Below are 19,085 nucleotides of genomic sequence, written 5' to 3'. Positions count from 1 at the left end.
TCTGGCATCTTCTCCTGGTTAGAAGATGACCTCTTAGGTTTCAATGCCAGGTGAGTCAGGAAGCTGCCTCAAGGAAACTGACCCCTGTTAGGTATTTTTGTGTGATTTAATTGTTGTTCCTCCCCCTTCCGGTGGTGTCATGGTTTGAATTATGTCCCCAAAAAATGTGTGTATCAATTTGGCTGGGCCATGATTCCCAGAATTGTGTGGTTGGCCTCCATTTTGTGATTGTAAATTTTATGTTAAAGAGGATTAGGGTAGGATTGTAACACCACCCTTACCCAGGTCACATCCCTCATCCAGTGTAAAGGGAGTTCCCTGGGGTGTGGCCAGTACCACCTTTTATCTCTCAAGAGATGAAAGGGAAGCGAGCAGAGAGTGGGGGACCTCACACCACCAAGAAAGCAGTGCCAGGAGTAGAGCGTGTCCTATGGACCTGGGGTCCCTGCGCGGAGAAGCTCCTAGTCTGGGGGAACACTGATGAGAAGAAGGTCGAGAGAGAGAGGAAGTCTTCCCCTGGAGCTGACACCCTGCAATTTGGACTTTAAGCCTGCTTTACTGTAAGGAAATAAACTTCTCTTTGTTCAAACCATCCACTTGTGGTATTTCTGTTATAGCAGCACTAGATGACTGAGATGGGTGGAGCCATCGGGGTTCTTCCATTTTCTGTTAAAGACAGCCAGCCCTTGAAAGTTAATCCTTGTCTCCAGCTCTTGTCTCCCAATTTCCTGTTGATAAGGGGGAAGGGGCTCGGTTTCAGTAAATAGGGTTCCAGCAGGGCGTGGGCCACATACCTGCCTGCCTTTAATAAAGACTCCTCGGTTCTGCCAAGAGGGCACCCTGCTGGGAACCTGGACAAAATAACCTCTCGTCTGGGCATTCGCCCACGAGAAGGGGGAGCCCTTTCTTGGACCTGGGCTCTTCTGAGTGGATTTTGCCATCTCCAGCAAAGATATTTTGGGAAAAGAGGAGAAGTGGCAAACTTGACTATCACTTTCAACTTCTAGTGGAGCTGTTTCTATTGCTTGTTCTCGGGGGGTCTAGGCCAAGGGAGCGGATAATAAGAACTCAAACAGCTATGTAGAATGCTTTTCTATTTTGCATTTCTTGTTTGTGTCTAAAGTTAAGAGGGCAGGAACAGCACTCATTACATGCCTGGTGAGGAGACTGTGGGTCATTTCCACGTCCTTCTGACGGCTCATACCTGACCCTCAGAGCGTGGCCGATGGCCCCCGTGGTCAGAAAGGACCTGTATCTGCCACTTCATCAGCCTGCCCCTGATCTCTGAGGCCAACTTCGAACTGGCTAATGTAATTACAGGGTGCGGTTCCTCCCATTTTCAGTGAGAGCCCTTCCTTGTGGTTGTATTGGTTTAATGTTCCAAGCATTGTTTTTCTAACGAATTAGCTTCCTCCTCATTTTGCATTCGCTCTGCCCCTCTGTCTTAGATGAGTTCAGGCCTTTATCAGTGACCAAAGTGTGTGTGTGTGTGTATCTGTGTAGTGTGTAGGTGTAAGAGGGGGAGTCTAGATTGTGTGTGCGTGTGAGCGACAGAATGTGTAGCGGTCTGGGTGTGTGTGAATGTGCCTGTATATGTGTATCTGTGGGTGTATGTCTGTTATTCTGTGTGTGTGGAGGGTAGTTTAGATGTCTGTGCCCTGTGTATATGTGTGTGTGTGAGAGAGAGAGAAGTGTGCGGGTCTGGGTGTCTCCCTAGGTGTCTGTCAGTGGGTGTGTATGAGTGTGTTAGAGTCTGTATGTATGGGTGTCTGTGGGAGTCTGTGAGGGTGTGGGTGTGTCTGGCTCTGGGTAGTGATTCCGGGTAGGACAGACTTTTTTTTAACATTTTATTGTGCTTTAGGTGAATGTTTACATAGCAAATTAGTTTTCCAATCAATGATTCTTACACAAACTGTTCTGTGACATTGGTTCTGTGATATTGACCTGCAATGTGCCAGCACTCTGCCCGTTTCCCCCCTGGGTTCCCTGTTCCCATTAGCCCGGTGTCCCTGTCCCTCCCTGCCTTCTCATCTTTGGTTTTGGGTAAGTGTTGCCCTTTTGGTCTCATATAGTTGATTGTTCTAAGGAGCACATTCTTCCCAGGTGTGATTGTTGATTTTATAAACCCATTGCCATTGAGTCAATTCTGACTCACAGCCACCTGTCTAAGGCATCTAGTGCTGCTCTAACAGAAATACCACAAGTGGATGGCTTTAACAAAGAGAAGTTTATTCTCTCACAGTCCGGTAGGCTACAAGTCCAAATTCGGGGCATCAGCTCCAGGGGAACACTTTCTCCATTGGCTCTGGAGGAAGGTCCATGTCATCAGTCTTTCCTTGGTCTGGGAGCATCTCAGCGCAGGAACCTCAGATCCAAAGGATGCACTCTGCTCCCAGCACTGCTTTCTTGGTGGTATGAGGTTCCCATGTGTCTCTGCTCACTTCTCTCTTTTATATCTCAAAAGAGATTGCATTAAGACACTATCTAATCTTGTCAACCTCATCAGCATAACCTCATCACAGTGATAGAATTTACGGCACATAAGGAGATCACATATAACCTCATCATAGTGATAGAGTTTACAACACATAAGGAAATCACATCAGATTACACAATCATACAACACTGGGAATCTTGACCCAGCCAAGCTGACAGATATTTGTGGGGACACAACTCAATCCATGACACCACCCTATAGGACAAAGTAGAACTGCCCCATAGGGTTTCCAAGGAGCGGCTGGTGGATTCGAACTGCCGACCTTTTGGTTAGCAGCCAAGCTCTTAACCACTGCTCCACCAGGGCTCCTTTATTTTAAAGCCCCGTCTATTATTTGGCTGAAAGGTGGCCTCTGGGAGTGTCTTTACTGTGACTTCTCCAGTAGACAGGAGGCACAGTGCCTGGGGCCCAAGGAAATATTTTGATTTGAATGTTCTTTTTAAATCAGGAGGAAAAAAACCCTGAATATACCAATGTTGTTCGCCGTCGAGTTCCAACTCTGGCCACCCCATGTGTGTCAGAGTAGAAAGAACTGCCCTCCATAGGGTTTTCAGGGCTGGGGCCTTTTGGCAGTAGATTGCCACGCCTGTCTTCTGAGGTGCCTTTGGGTAGGTTCAAACCACCAACCTTTCAGTTAGTAACCGAGCCTTAACCGTTCACACCACCCAGGGACCCCTCTGCATATACCCATAGTGGGTTAGAATAATGCATCCAGCCTGGATAGCGTTCATCTGTATACCAATGCACTCGTAAAATCCACTGTTTAATGTATTTTGATAGAGGAAGAGGCCCACGGATGTCGTAAGGTGGCCCTGATCAGTTAGTGGGTCCGGTGTGTGCCCCGGGGTCAGGCAGGGGGAGATGCACGAGCCTGGTGGTTGATTTTAGTGTGTGAGCTCTATCATTGATGTAATACATCCATACTTCCTCTATTCATTCATCAGATGCTTATTGGGTGTGTAACGTGCACCAGAGACACAGCAGCAAACTGGAGAGAGCTCCTTGCTCTTGGGAACTCTAAAACGAGCATCATCATTTTAAGATCGCTTCTCGTTTAGGAGATTATCTTGTGTATAAATGCTTCCTCATGTAGTCTTTCGGGGAGTCCTCCAGTCTCAACCAGTCCAGTAGGCCTATGCTTCTTTTTTTTAAAATGAAGCTGTAATCAGGGCATAGGAGCCTCGGTGCCATAGTGGTTAAGCAGTTGGCTGCTAACCAAGAGGTTGGCAGTTCAAACCCACCAGCTGCTGGGAGGGAGAAAGATGTGGCAGTCTGCTTCTGTAAACATTACAGCTTTGGAAACCCTATAGGGCAGTTCTACTCTGTCACACGGGGTTGCTGTGAGTCAGAATCAACTCGATGGCAACGGGCTTGGTCTTTTTTTTTTTTTTTAGGAATTTGAGATTCTGTTTCACATTTTTCTCTTGTTCTATCAGGGTCTGTCTATTGCGGACACCTCTTTTTTTTTAATGCCAATGTATAGGATTTACTGGGGCAGTTGGTGAAATGAAGACTGAGTGACTGTGAATGCAGTGTAACTTGTAATGGATTTTTAAATGCGGTAGTAACCATTAACAAATGTAATAAGACTATAACATAGAATTACTCAAATACTATTTAAAAGGTGAGGGGTAGAATTTGAGGAAAGAAACTTGAGTTTCACCATCTTTGCAACTAGCACAGTGCCAGGCTACATTAAGTGTGCACTTACATGCTTGTTAAATTTGGGAAGGAAAAAAAAAAAAAAGAACTGAAAGCAGTTAATCCATCAAGAACTGTATGTGAACCCCCTGTGACCTGCTGTGTGGCTGGGGCAAGTCATTGAAACCCCCCAGGTCCAAGCTCCTGTCCTCTCTAAAAGGAAGTCAGCTGATCCTTCCAGCTCTAACTTTCTGTGCTGGGAAAATTGGCAGATCTGGAGGAAGGCTTCAGAACATGCCGGAATATGCCAGAACATGATTTATATATGCCAGAATATACTAGAGGCTGGCTCTCTTGGACTGTCACGGGCAGGCTTGTGGGTGAGCTGTCGTTGTTAGCTGGCATTGAGTCGGCTCTGACTCACGATGTACAACAGAACAAAACATTGCCCAGTCCTGCGCCATCTTCACAATCGTTGATGTGCTTGAGTCCACTGTTGCAGCCACTGTGTATTTTGAGTGCCTTCCAACCTAGGGGGCTTGTCTTCCAGTACTATGTCAGACAGTGTTCTTTTGTGATCCATAAGGTTTTCCGTGGCTTATTTTCGGAAGTAGCTCGCCCAGCCTTTCTTTGTAGTCTGTCTTACTCTGGAAGCTCTGCTGAAACCTGTCTAGCATCGCTGACCCTGCTGGTGTTTGAAATACCAGTGGTATAGCTTCCAGGATCACAGTACGACAAACTGACAGAGGGGTGGTGGGGTTGAGCTAGGGAACTCCAATAAAGACAGTACCTGAAGCCCTCTGTGGTGGGGAATGGAGCCAGAATCAGATAACGGTAGGCGCAGGAGCTCCAGGTGAGGAGAAAATGGAGCAGAACTAGCAGATAATTCCACTCCCAGCTGCCAGCTGAGTGAGGCTCTGACCCAGCAGGCCCAGGTGGACCACCTGCTGCTAACAGGTGTAACGGGAGATTGTTGAGATTGTTGGGCGGGGCTGGGACATGGCCTGGGAGGAAGCCTGATGCTGGCGTCCTGTCTTGTTTCTGCTCTGCCAACTGCCTGGCACTGGCTGAGTCCCTTCCACTCTGTGAGCTGTGGCCTGTGCCAGTAAGCCTGGGGTGGGGTGAGTTAGGGTGGGGTGGGAGTGGTGTAGGGGGTAGGGAGGGGAATAGGCAACCTCTGGGCTTCCTGCTGCTCTGAAATCCCAGTCCCTCCCAGCTCGCCTAGCTCCACGGAGCCAGGCTGGTATTTGAGGACACCTGGCTAGAGCGGGAGGCGTCTTTGTTGATGCTTTAAGGCATGTGGCTAGGGTGGTTGGACCCTGGGCCTCAGGGAGAAGATGCTGAGTGACTCAGCAGATGTCGATAAATGTCTTCAAGGGGCCCACAGCCTCCCCTGGGTTTTTTCTCGCTTGAAGGAAAATGAGTGACCCCAGGAGAATACAGTTCATTAGAGACCTCCCAGTATCCCACAGAACCATGAGAATTTTACCTTTGTCCCCCTAATATTTTTGTGTTTACAGAGCAAATTAGATTCTCATTAAACAATTAATATACATACTGTTTTGTGACATTGGTTGCCAATACCACGACAAGTCAACACTCTCCCCTTCTCAACCTTGGGTTCCCTGTTACCAGCTTTCCTGTCCCCTCCTGCCTTCTCATCCTTGCACCTGGGCTGATGTGCTCATTTAGTTTCATTTTGTTTTATGCGCCTGTATAATCTTTGGCTGAAAGGTGAACCTCAGGAGTGACTTCAGTACTCAGTTACAAGGGTGTCCAGGGGCCATACTCTTGGGCTTTCTCCAGTCTCTGTCAGACCAGTAAGTCTGATGTTTGTTTTTTTTTTTGTGAGTTGGAATTCTGTTCTACATTTTTCTCCAGCTCTGTCCGGGACCCTCTGTTGTGATCCCTGTCAGAGTAGTCAGTGGTGGTAGCAGGGAACCATCTAGCTGTGCTGGACTCAGTCTGGTGGAGGCTGTGGTAGTTGTGGTCTGTTAGTTCTTTGGACTAATCTTTCCCTTGTGTCTTTGGTTTTCTTCATTCTCCCTTGCTTCAGATGGGGTGTGTCCCCCAAATATTTTGCTTAAAAACAATGCAAGAATGAGTATTTTGACTTTTTTTAAAAATGTAATGCTGTTGTTGTTGAGAATATACACAGCAAAACATACAGTAATTTCTCCATGTGCAATTCAGCGACATCGATTACGTTCTTCAAGTTGTGCAGCCCTTCTCACCCTCTTTGTCTGAATCCCCCCCCATTAACATAAACTCACTGCCCACTAAGGTTTCTGTCGAATCTTTTGAGTTGCTGTTGTCAATTTGATCCCGTACAAATAGTTCTTAAAAGATCACAGTGCTCAAGGCAGACATTTTTTACTAGTTAAACTAAACTATTGTTTGGTTTTAAGACGATTTCAGGGTTTATTTTTGGTTTAAGGTTTAAAGATTATGTAGGGCAATAGTTGCAGGGATTCATTCAGCCCCCTTCGCTCCAGAAAGTCTGGAGTCCATGAGAATTTGAAATTCTGTTCTGCATTTCCTCCGTTTTAATCAGGAATCTTTGTTGATCTTTTTTTTTTTAATATTTTATTTTTGGTGAAAATACAGCAAAACCCACTCCCATCCCCCAGTTTCTAGACACAATGATCAGTGATGTTGGTTGCATTCTGCACATTGTGTCAACATTTTCATTATTCTGGTTGTTTCATTTCCATTTACTTAAACTCCCTGCTTCCCAACCTTCTCATCCATGTTTTAAAATAGCTGTTGACCCTTTGGTCTTATATAGATCCTTTTTTTTTTTTTTTTAATGCAGTTCTCAAGGGGGACAGTCTTGACTCTTTGGCCTAAATTTACTTAGTTTAAAGATGACTTCAGGGTATAGCTTCGATTCAAGAGCAACTCAGGGCCATAGTCTTGGGGACTCCTTCAGCCTCAATAGATCCAGTAAGTCTGGATTCTTCAAGAATTTGAAGTTCCGTTCCACATTTTTCTCCCTTTTTATCTGGATTTATTTGTCCTGTCCCTGATCAGAGTGTTCAGTAGTGGTACCATGGTACCATCTAGTTTTCTCATCTCAAGGTGGAGGAGGTGTATTTGATCTTTGAAGGTGAAACTAAGTTTGTGTCTCTCTGATTCACCGCCCCCCACCCCCAGCCCAGTTTATGTGTTTGTTCTGAATACATACAGCATTCACCAAATTTTTTTGAGCATCTGCCTGTGTGTGAGGACCTGCAGGCATAATTTCTAGACATGAAATTGCTGGGACAGGAATCTATGCTTCCCCCCTCCCACACATCCAGCAAGCATTTGTTATGGACACAACCTGGAGATGTTTTGAGGGATACAAGAAGGACGAGGTGGGTGATGGTTAATGTTATGTGTTAACTTGGCTAGGCTGTGGTACCCAGCTGCTTGGTCAAACACTTGTCTAAATGTTGCTGTGAAAGTATCTACATGTGCTTAACATTTACAATTAGTTAACTTTGAGTAAAGCAGATTGCCCTCCATGATGTGGGTGGGCCTCATCCAATCAGTTGAAGGCCTTAAGAGCAAAAAATGAAATTTCTAGAGGTTGAAGGAAGGAATTCTGCCTCAAGATTGTCACATAGATGGCCTGCCAGAGTTCTTGTCTGCTGCTTAACCTAGGGATTCTGGCCTTGCCAGCCCCACAATCCCATGAGCCAATTTCTGTTTCCTTAAAATAAATTTCTGTCTGTCTATATGTGTGTATATACATGTTGTTGTCATGTTGATTCTGACTCATGGCGACTCAACTGTGCAGAGTAGAACTGTTCTGTAGGGTTTTCAAGGCTGTGACCTTTCAGAAGTAGATTGCCAGGCCTTTCTTCCAAGTCACCTCTATGTGGGCTCAAACCACCAAGCTTTCAGCTAGTAGTCAAGTGCTTAACAGTTCGTACCACCCAGGGACTTCAAGTGTATACATATGTATATATACCTACACACACACACATGCACACACACATAAATATCCCATTGGTTCTCTTTCTCTGGAGAACACTGACTAATACATAGGGTCTTTGCCCTTGAGAAATCATATGGCCTGTTTACAAGAGTTCCACATACATGACCCTTCCTTATCTGCTTTCCACTTTTCAGCCACAAAACGTCCAAACACCTTTTCATCTTCCTTTTCTCTGATGTCCTTGTATTCATTCTTCACTATGTGCCAATATTCTATCTGGGCTTCTCGGGTTTTTCACTTAAAAACAATTTTTTTTTTTTTAAATCAGTACATACACGAGAACAAAATTCCAACGGTGCAGTGAAGAGAGACTCTCCCCCACACCTCTGCGCCCCTCCGCCACGCAGTTTTCCTCTCCAGAAAAGAAAAAAAAGAAGTTACTAGCTCCTGGTGTACCCTTCCATAGAGTGCTCTACATTAACAAACAAATGCATGTATTTTCTCTCTTCTTTCTTCTTTTTTATCATAAGATGATGGCATAAAACATGCAATGCTCTGCATCTTGCTTTTTTCATTTAACTATATGTCACCAAGATGCCTCGTTCTTTTCTGCAGCTGTGTATTACTCCACTGTGTGATGTATGTGTCCCTTATGTAGCCAAACAGCCCTCTGTTGAAGGACGTGAAAGCGGGCTCCAATCCTGGGTTGTTACAGACAATGATGTTGTGAATGTTCTTGTGGCTTCATTGTTCTGCCCACATACAACTATAAATGTAAGGTAAGGTGGTGGGAAGAATGGCCCCCAAAGATGTCCACATCTTAATCTCTGGAACCTGTGAATATGTTATGATATAAGGCCAAAGGGACTTTGCAGATGTGGTTAAAGTTACCAGTCAATTCTGACTCCTGGCCAACTCCTGTATATGTCAGAGTAGAAGTGTGCTTTGTGAGGTTTTCAGAGAACCGACTTTTGATTTCGTTGATTCTTTCTATTGTTTTTCTGTTCTCTATTTCATTTATTTCTGCTCTTATCTTTATTATTTCCTTTCTTCTGGTGGCTGTGGGTTTCTTTTGCTGTGCTCTTTCTCTTTCTTCAGTTGTATAGCTAATGGTTTGATTTTGTCCCTTTTTTCGTTTTTGATGTGTGCATCTAGTGCTGTAAATTGACCTCTGAGTACTGCCTTTGCTGTATCCCAAAGGCAGTGGTATGATGTGTTCTCATTCTTGTTTGTTTCTAGGAATTTTTTGATTTCATCTGTTACCTAGTGGTTTTTAAGCAAGGTGTTATCCAGTTTTCATGTATTTGATTTTTTCCCCTTGCTCTTCCTATTATTAATTTCTACTTTTATGGTACTGTGATTAGAGAAGATGATTTGTGTTATCTCAGTGTTTTGGATTTTGTTGAGGGTTGCTTTGTGGCCTAAGATGTGGTCTATTCTAGAGAACATTCCATGTGCGTTGGAAAAGAACGTGTACTTTGCTGCTGTTGGGTGGGGTGTTCTATATATGTCTATGAGGTCTAGCTGGTTGATTGTGGCCTTTAGATCTTCTGTATCTTTTTAAGTTTCTTTATAGATGTTCTGTCCTTTATCCAGAGTGGTGTGTTGAAGTCTCCTACTATTATTGTGGAACTGTCAATTTCCTTTTCAGTGCTGTTAAAAGAGTTTGTTTTATGTATTTTGGAGCCCTGTCATTGGGTGTGTAGATATTCTTTATGGTTATGTCCTCATGATGGATTTAATTGTTATATAATGCCCTTCCTTGTGTTTTATGGTGGATTTTGTTTTAAAGTCTATTTTATCTGAGATTAGTATTGCCACTCCAGCTCTTTTTTGGTTGCTGTTTGCTTGATATATTTTTTCCATCCTTTGATTTTTAACATATTTATGTCTTTGTTTCTAAGATGTGTTTCTTGTAGACAGCATATTGATGTGTCTTTTTTTTTTTTTTTTATCCATTTTATCACGCTCTGTCTCTTTAGGGGTGCATTTAAGCCATTTACTTTCACTGTGATTATCTGTAGATGTGAGTTTATTGCTGTCATTTTGTAGTGCTTTTTTTTTTGTGGCGCTTATGTCTTCTTTGTTCCTCTTACTCTCCTGTGCTGAATTCCTTTTGTTTGTGGATTTTTTTTTCATTTCTTTCATTTTTGTAGATTTTGTGTTTACTGAGACTTTGTTTTTCCTCTTTACTTTGATGAGTAGGTTTGTTAACTTTCTCTGTGGTTACCTGGAAATTTACCCCTATCTTCATAAGTTTAAACCAGTTTTTCTTTCCTCGATATTGCCTTGACTTCCTCTCCATTTGGACGTTCTATACCCACACAGTTTATTCCGTCTTGTGTTGTTCTGACATCGTTGTCATTTACAGATTGACCTCTCTGGCTCACTGTTGGAAATCTTTTAGTTTTGTTTTATCTTTGAGAGTTTGTTACCTAGGTTGGTATCTGTCTGATGCTGTCCTATGTCCTAGATTCAGATTGTTGTCTGATGTTGTTTGTTTTCTAACCAAAGAACCCCCTTTAATAATTCTTGGAAGTTTGGTTTGGTTTTTACATATTTCCTTAATTTCTGTTTATCTGGAAATGTTCTAATTTCCCATCATATTTAAGCGAGGGTTTTGCAGGATATATTATTCTTGGTTAGCAATTTTATTCTTTCAAGGTTTTATATATGTCATCCCAACACCTTCTTGCCTGCATGGTTTCTGCGAAGTAATCAGAGCTTAGTCTTACTGTTTCCCCTTTGTGTGTGACTTTTCATTTTTCTTGAGCTGTTCTCAGGATTCTTTGTCTATGGTTTTGGCGAGTGTGATTATGATATGTCTTGGTGACTTTCTTTTGGGGTCATTCTGTATGGGTTTTGCTGAGCTTCTTGGGTGGTCAGTGTCTTAGTTATCTAGTGCTGCTATAACAGAAATACCACAGGTGGATGGCTTTAACAAAGAGAAATTTATTCTCTCACAATCCAGGAGGCTAGAAGTCTGAATTCAGGGCACCAGCTCCAGGGGAAAGCCTTCTTTCTCTGTTGGCTCTGGAGGAAGGGCCTTGTCATCAATCTTCCCCAGTCGAGGAGCTTCTCAGCTCAGGGACCCCAGGTCCAAAGATACACTATTTTCCTGGCTCTTGTTTCTTGGTTGTATGAGATCCCCCTGTCTCTCTGCTCACTTCTCTCTCTCATATCTCAAAAGAGATTGATTTAAGACACAACCTAATCTTGTAGATTGAGCCCTACCTCACTAACATAACTGCCTCTAATCCTGCCTCATTAACATCATAGAGGTAGAATTTACAACACGGAGGAAAATCACGTCAGATGACAAAATGGTGGACAGTCACACAATGCTGGGAATCATGGCCTAGCCAAGTTGACACGTTTTTTGGGGACACAATTCAATCCATGACAGTCAGCTTTTCATCTTTCATGATATTAGGGAAGTTTTCTGTCGGCAAATCTTCAGTGATCCTCTCTGTGTTTTCCATTTTCTCCCCCTGTTCTGGAACTCTGATCACATGCAGATTTTTGCTCTTGATTGTATCCCACATCGGTCTCAGGTCTTCTTCACTTTTCTTCATTCTTTTCTCTGATTTTTCCGCAAAGTAGTATCCAAGGCTTTGGCTTCAATTTCACTGATCCTGCCTTCCATTGCTTCAAATTTGCTTCTGAAACTTCCTGTTGCACTGTCCATTTCTGAAATGTCGGTGGCTCTCTAGCTGAGCAGTGTGGCACTGCCCTTCAAGAAGGGGCAGGGACGGTGCACAGGGCCAGGTAGGTGGGAGACAGGAAAGGATGGAAGAGAGTGAGAGAAGAAACAAACAAAACAAAACAACAACAACAACAAAAAAAACCAGAAAAACAACAGCAACAAAATGGCGCCAAGGTAGCCGGCCACTGGGGGCGGCACAGATCAGGGAGGCCGTGTGTCAGTGGCTCTCCTGCCAAGGAGTGCAGCATGAGCCATTGAGAAGGTAGGGGATGGCACATGGGGCTATGTGTGTGTGGGGTGGGGTGGGGGGAGGGCTAGGGCAAGGAAGGAAGTAATAGAGAAGAAACAACAACAACATAAAAAATAACGACCCTGAAGGAGCCGGCTAGTGAGGGTGACATGGATTTGGGAAGGCCGCGCGCTAGCAGCTCTTCAACCAAGTGGTGCAGCATGGCCCATCGAGAAGGGATGGGGCTAGGTGAGCAGGAAAAAGGCAAGGAAGGAAGGGAGAGAGAGAGAAGAAACAAAAAATAAAGCCAAAAAAACAACAACAAAAATATACATATATATCTCTGGGGGAACTGGCTGTTGGGGGCAGGGCAGACCTGGGCTTCGGTGAGCTAGTGTCTCTCTGGCTGAGCAGCCGTGGCCCACTGGAAAGTGACTGAGGCCGTGCAGAGGGAAGAAGGGTGGGGAGTGGGAAAGCGTGCATCCCTGGTCACCCGTGTGCTCTGTCCCCTGTTGGGAGCTCTGTGAAGCTGCCCTCTTGCACTCCCTGTCCAGAGTCCTTGGTGGCTCACTCCGTAGCTCTCCTCACTCTCTGTTCTCTGTCAGCTTCCCATTCCATTCGGTGCTTGATCTAGTTCTTTATCCCTTCATTAGATGCTTAGGATTCCAGGACTGACGTTTGTATCTATTTCATTCAGTTTTTTTGGTCTTTGCTGCAGAGGGACGGCACGATGCTTCTGTCTATAGCACCAAGTTGGCTCTGCCTCCACTCCATGGGGTTTTCAGTGGCTGATTTTTCAGAAGTAGATTGCCAGTTCTTTCTTCCAAAGCATCTTTGGGTGGATTCAAATTGCCAACCTTTTGGTTAATATTGAGCGCATTAACCGTATGCACCACCCAGAGACCCGTAACACCCATGAAATCATCATCACAGTCAAGATAGTGAATATACCCATCACCCCAAAAAGTTTATTCATGCTCTTTGTAATCCTTCCTTTTCCCCTTTCCCCTTAATTTTTTCCCTAGGCAGCCATGGATCTGCTTTCTGTCACTATAGATTAGTTTGTATTTTCTAGACTTTAATATAAGTGGAGACATACAGTATGTACTCTTTTTTTCTCACTTCTCTCGCTCAGAATAATTATTTTGAATAACCAAACACCTCATGGGACTGGTTTATTGGGGTTGAATGTTTAGGACCGTAGTCTGTGGGACAACTCAGTCAACTGGCATAACATAGTTTATAAAGTTTATGTTCTACAGCCTAGTTTGGTGAGTGGCATCTGGGGTCTTAAAAGCTTGTGAGTAGCCATCTAAGATACGACTGTTGGTCTCTACTGTCTGCATCAAAAGACAAAGAAGGAAACCAAAGACTCAAAGAAGAAACTAGTCTACAGGGCTAGTAGCCCACACAAACCACAGCCTCATCTACCCTGAGACCGGAAGATCTAGACGGTGCCTGGCTGCCACTACCAACCATTCTGACACAATAGATGGTCCTGAATAGAATGGGAGAAAACTGTAGAACAAAACTCTAATTCTTAAAAAAGGCCAGACTTACTGGACTGGTAGAGACTAGAGGAACCCCCGAGACTATTGTTCTGAGCTACCCTTTAAACTTGGAACTGAAACCACTCCCGGAGGTCGCCTTTAGCTAAATTGGCTAGATTAGCTCATAAAATAAACAATATCACCCATGAGCACTGTGCTCCTTTTAAAAAAAATCATCTGTATGAGACCAGGTAGTCAACATTTACCCTAAAGTGAAGATGAGACGGTAAGGGGGCAGGCAGGGAGGCTAGATTAATGAAAACAGAACAACCAGAATGGAAATGAGAACGTTGCCACATTGTGAAAAATGTAACCAACCTGACTGAGCAATATGTACCTTGTTGTTGTTGTTAGGTGCTGCCGAGTATGTAACAGAACGAAAAACTGCCCAGTCCTGCACCATCCTCATAATCATTGTTATACTTGAGCCCATTGTTGTAGCCACTGTGTTAGTCCATCTCATTGAGGGTCTTCCTCTCTTTTCCTCTTGTTGGCACTGATGGCACAGTGGTTAAGTGATACAGCTGCTAACCAAAATGTTGGCAGTTTCCACCAGCCACTCATTGGAAACCCTATGGGGCAGTTCTGCTCTGTCCTATAGGGTTGCTATGGGTCAGAATCAACTCAACAGCAATGGGGAGCAATATATTTAGAAATTGTTAAATAAGAACATAATTGCTGTGTAAACTTTTGCCAAAAACACAATAAAATATTTAAACATAATAATTGAGATTCATCTATGTTATGTGTATCAATAGTTGTTCCTTTTTATTGCTGAGTAGTATTTCGTTATATGGATGTATTGTAATTTATTCATCTATTGATGGACCTTTGGGTTTTTTCTTCTTTGGAGCTATTACAAAAAAAGCTGCCATGAACATTTACATACTAGTCTGTGTGTGGACATATGTTTTCATTTCTCTTGGAATGGCTGGGTCACATGGTATGTATACGCTTAACTTTGGAAGAAATGCATGTGGTAGCTTTCATTTACATTTATTTTATGCCTGAGGTTGAGCCTCTTTTAGTGTGATGAAAATCTATTTGTGTATCCTTTTCTATGAACTGGGTGCTTGTATAGTTTGTCCGTTTATTGGATAATTCATCTTTATCCTTAGCAATGGAGGATATTTTTATTGTACTCCTGTGTGTACTTGGCCCCTTTCTGGACCCCTCTGCTCTCCACTGGAGCACAATATGGAACTGGAAGATACTTCTCCAGTAATTTCCAACCCCTTCATTGTGCCAGTGAGTAACTGGGTCCAGAGAAGTCAAGTGACTTTTCTAAGGTCACACAGCTAACTGAGCAAGTAAGCAAAGAGATGAGCCATCGTTTCTGTTACCCACCCTGCCACGTTTTCCCGCCTTACTAATAATCAGCAGGGTGCAGGTTTATTTCAAAGATAAAAAAGATAGAGAAGTAGTGGTTCGTTAAGGCCAAAATCATGTGAAATCATCCATCCAGGCAAAAAAAAGCTCACTGTGCCCCCTACTGGTCAGTTCTTCTCTACCATGGAGTAGCTACCACCCTGAAACCAACTTTCCCTAGCTCTACAATGCTGCTGTCCAGTCACTTTGGTGGCACCAAAAGTAATAATAACATTTTTTTAATTGTTGAAAAATATATACAAGATAACATTTGCCAATTTAACATTTTCCACATGTACAATTTCCCGCCCATTGCAGTTGAGTCAATTCCAACTCTTAGTGACCCTATAGGACAGAGTAGAACTGCCCTATAAGCTTTCCAAGGCTGTAATCTTTACGGAAGCAGACTGGCATGTCTTTCTCTGCAGAGTGGCCAGTGCGTTTGAACCACAGACCACTGCACCACCAGGGCTCCCGTGTACAATTTAGTATTATCAATTACATTAATCATGTTGTGTAACCATCGCTAACATCCATTGTCAAATGTCTCATCTCCATAAATGGAAACTCAGTGCTTCCTAAACAACGGCTCTCCCTTACCCCGCTCCTCTCCCCTACCGCCCTTGGCAACCACTAACAAACTTTGGTCTCTATACATTTGCCTATTCTAGATATTTCATATGAACGAGGTCATACAATATTTGTCCTTTTGTGATTGACTTCACTCAGCATAATGCTTTGCAGGTTCATGCATGCTGTGGCATGAATCAGGACTTCATTTCTCGTCATGGCTGAGTAGTATTCCATTGTCTGTATATAACGTGTTTATCCATTCATCTGTTGATGGACACTTGGATTGTTTCCACCTTTTGGCTGTTGTGACTAGCAGTAGCTGCAGTGAACGTTGGTGTAATACCATCTTTTGATGGTTTAAAAAGAAGACTTTTTTATTCTGGTAACTCTGACCCGAGTGTATTGAGCCTTAATTCATCCTCTGACTTAATTCACACTGATTGGAAGCTCGATCCCCAGTCATTGGCAAACCCCATGCCTCAAATTCTTTCAAGGAGGAAGCAGACCTTTCTTAGTTTTGGTGGAAGGAAGAGAAGGTGAGCTGGGTGTACAACAAAAGACTTGTCTAGGAGCATGTAGTGGGTTGAATAGTGTCCCCCTAAAGTTCATGACACCCAGAACCTCAAATGTAACCTGATTTCGAAATAGCGTCTTTGCAGATGTCGTTAAGGTAAGGATCAAGATGAGATCGTACTGGATTAGCGTGGGCCCTAAGTCCAATGGCAGTGTCCTTAAAAGATACAGAAGAACACACAGGGAAGACCACCGCGGGAAAATGGCAGCAGAGATTGGAGTGATGATGTCTCTACAAACCAAGCAACACCAAGGGTGGCCAGCAAACACCAGAAGCAAGGAAGAGGCATGGTACAGTTTCTCCCTCAGAGCCTCCAGAAGGAGCCGGCCTCGCCGAGACCGTGTTTGCAGACTGCTGGCCTCCTGAAGGAGCCCTGATGGTGCCGTGGTTAAGAGCTCAGCTGCTAACCAAAAGGTCAGCAGTTTGAATCCACCAGCCACTCCTTGGAAACCTTATGGGGCAGTATTACTCTGTCCTGGCTACGAGTCGGAATCGACTTGACGGCAACAGGTCTGGCCTCCTGAAAGAGTACATTTCTGTGGTTTTAAGCCACCCAGTTTGTGGTAATTGGGAAACTAATCCAGAGAGCCAACTTCGTGAATCAAGTCCTGAGCTAACCAGTTTACCAGGATATTGGCCACAGTAACAATATCAGAAAGGAGCCTAGGTGGCACAGTAGTTAAGTGCTTGGCTGCTAACTGAAAAGTTGGGTTGAAAAGCCACTAGCCACTCTGTGGGAGAAGGATGTGGCAGTCTGCTTCCACAAAGACGAGGGCAGTTCTTTTCTGTCCTATAGGGTTGCTATAGGAATCGACTTCAATGGCAATGGGTTTGGGGAACAATATCAGTAAAGAGAGCCCTTCCCTGGCAGACGTTGGTAGACTGGGGGCTGGCAAACCTGCCTAGTCATCAGAATCTCCAGAGGGAGGGGCCCCACCCTGGTAATTCTGAACTGCCGGGTCTACAACAGGGCCTGTGAATCTGTTCTTAGCAAGTACCCCTACCACAACGCTGTCGACTGCAAACCATCCCATCGGAGATTGCAAGGTTTTTGATCAGGTTCCTGAGTGAAGTTGGGGTTGGAAACAAGGCCTGCGGGCAGGGACTAGAGTCAGCTGAGGGAGGGGATGGAGAAAGAAAGTGACAGCTGCTCTGCAAACCTGCCAGAGTAAAAAGGGACGAGACTGCAGCCAGGCTGGGTTAAAATCCTCACTAGCTGTGTGACTTTGGGCAAGTGACTTAATCTCTCTGTGTCTCCACTTCCTCCTCTGTAAATGGGATGATGCTAGTTCTTCTTTGCGGGTTGTCGTGGGGAAGAAGAGGTGACTGAACAAGTTAATACACATGGAGTGATGTGCCCAGTGACCGATTCAGTTTTCCAATAAAAACATTATTGTCATTGGTATTATTATATATTTTTTAAGGTCCTGTCGTAGTTATCTAGTGCTGCTATAACAGAAATACCACAAGGGGGTGGCTTTAACAAACAGAAATTTACTTTCTCACAGTTTAGGAGGCTAGAAGTCCAAAATCAGGGCACCGGCTCTAGGGAAGGCTTTCTCTCTCCGTGGGCTCTAGGGAAGGTCCTTGTCTCTTCTGAGCTTTTGCTTCTGGGCGATCTTCATGTGGCTTAGCATCTCTTTTCCTCCATCTCTGCTTCTTTGGCTTATTGTTTAATCTCTTTTATATCTCAAAAGGGGCTGGAGGTGGGAAGTGGGGAAATGGGGAGTGACTGGGTAGGGGTTTATTTTGGGGGTGATGAAAATGCTCTAAATCGATTGTGGTGATGGGTGCATAACTCTGAATGTACCCTCAACTGTGGATTGTACACTTTAAATGGGTGAATTTATTGTCTCACGGTACATAGGCTAGAAGTTCAAATTCAAGGTGTGGTTCTAGTGGAAGATCCTTCCTTGTGAGTAATACGGTAATAAAGCTGGTTTTTTTTGTTTGTTTTTTAAAGTACTTTTAAGGTGGGGAAGCAACTAACAACAATAAGATACACCTGAGGCCTGGCTGGGCCCGCGAAAGGCTTGAGGAGGTGGCGGCCGAGGCGACTGGCTACCTGAAGCCAAACAGCCAGAAGGAGAGAGTGGAGGTGGGTCCTGGGAGATACCCCTCTCCTCCCCAAGGGCTTTTCCTGCCTTCTCAGGGTCGGCCTTTGGGCTCTAAAGAAAACAAAGCCTCACAACCGGACCAGTAAGCAACATCATGGTAAATGGAGAAAAGATTGAAGTTGTCGAGGATTTCATTTTACTTGGATCCACAGTCAACGTCCATGGAAGCAGCAGTCAAGAAATCAAACGATGTATTTATTGCGTTGGGCAAATCTGCTGCAAAATACCTCTTTAAAGTGTTAAAAAGCAAAGATGTCACCTTGAGGACTAAAGTTCACCTGACCCAAGCCATGGTATTTTCAGTTGCCTCATGCATGTGAAAGCTGGACAATGAATAAGGAAGACCAAAGAAGAATGGATGCCTTAGAATTACGGTGTTGGTGAAGAATATTGACTATACCACAGGCAGCCAGAAGAATGAACAAATCTGTCTTGGGAGAAGTACAGTTAGAATGCTCCTTAGAAGCAAGGATGGTGAGATTTCTGTCAGGTACTTTGGACATTTCATAAGGAGGGACCAGTCCTTGGAGAAGGACATCATGCCTGGTAAAGTACAGGGTCAGTGAAAAAGAGGGAGACCCTCAACAAGATGGATTGACCCAGTGGCTGCCACAAGGAGCTCAAACATAGCAATGAATGTGAGGATGGTGCAGGACCGGGCAGTATTTTGTTCTGTTGTACATAGGGTTGCTGGGAGTCAGAACCGACTTGATGGCGCCTAACAACACACTCTAAATTAGAGTCAGGGGTGGCCAGGCCTCGGGTCTGAAGCTTTTGGAAACCTCCACGGGCCTCCTGAACCAGCCTGTCCAGAGCAATGGAAAAGACAAGACAGAAATCAAACCCCCCTCCCCTGCCCCTGCCTTGCCTTCTGCCCTGAGATCTCCATTGGAGGGCTCCAGGAA

The sequence above is a fragment of the Trichechus manatus genome, unplaced genomic scaffold (genome assembly GCF_000243295.1).
Source record: "Trichechus manatus latirostris isolate Lorelei unplaced genomic scaffold, TriManLat1.0 scaffold00024, whole genome shotgun sequence".
Taxonomy (NCBI): Eukaryota; Metazoa; Chordata; class Mammalia; order Sirenia; family Trichechidae; genus Trichechus; species Trichechus manatus.
This window is presented reverse-complemented; position numbering follows the sequence as displayed.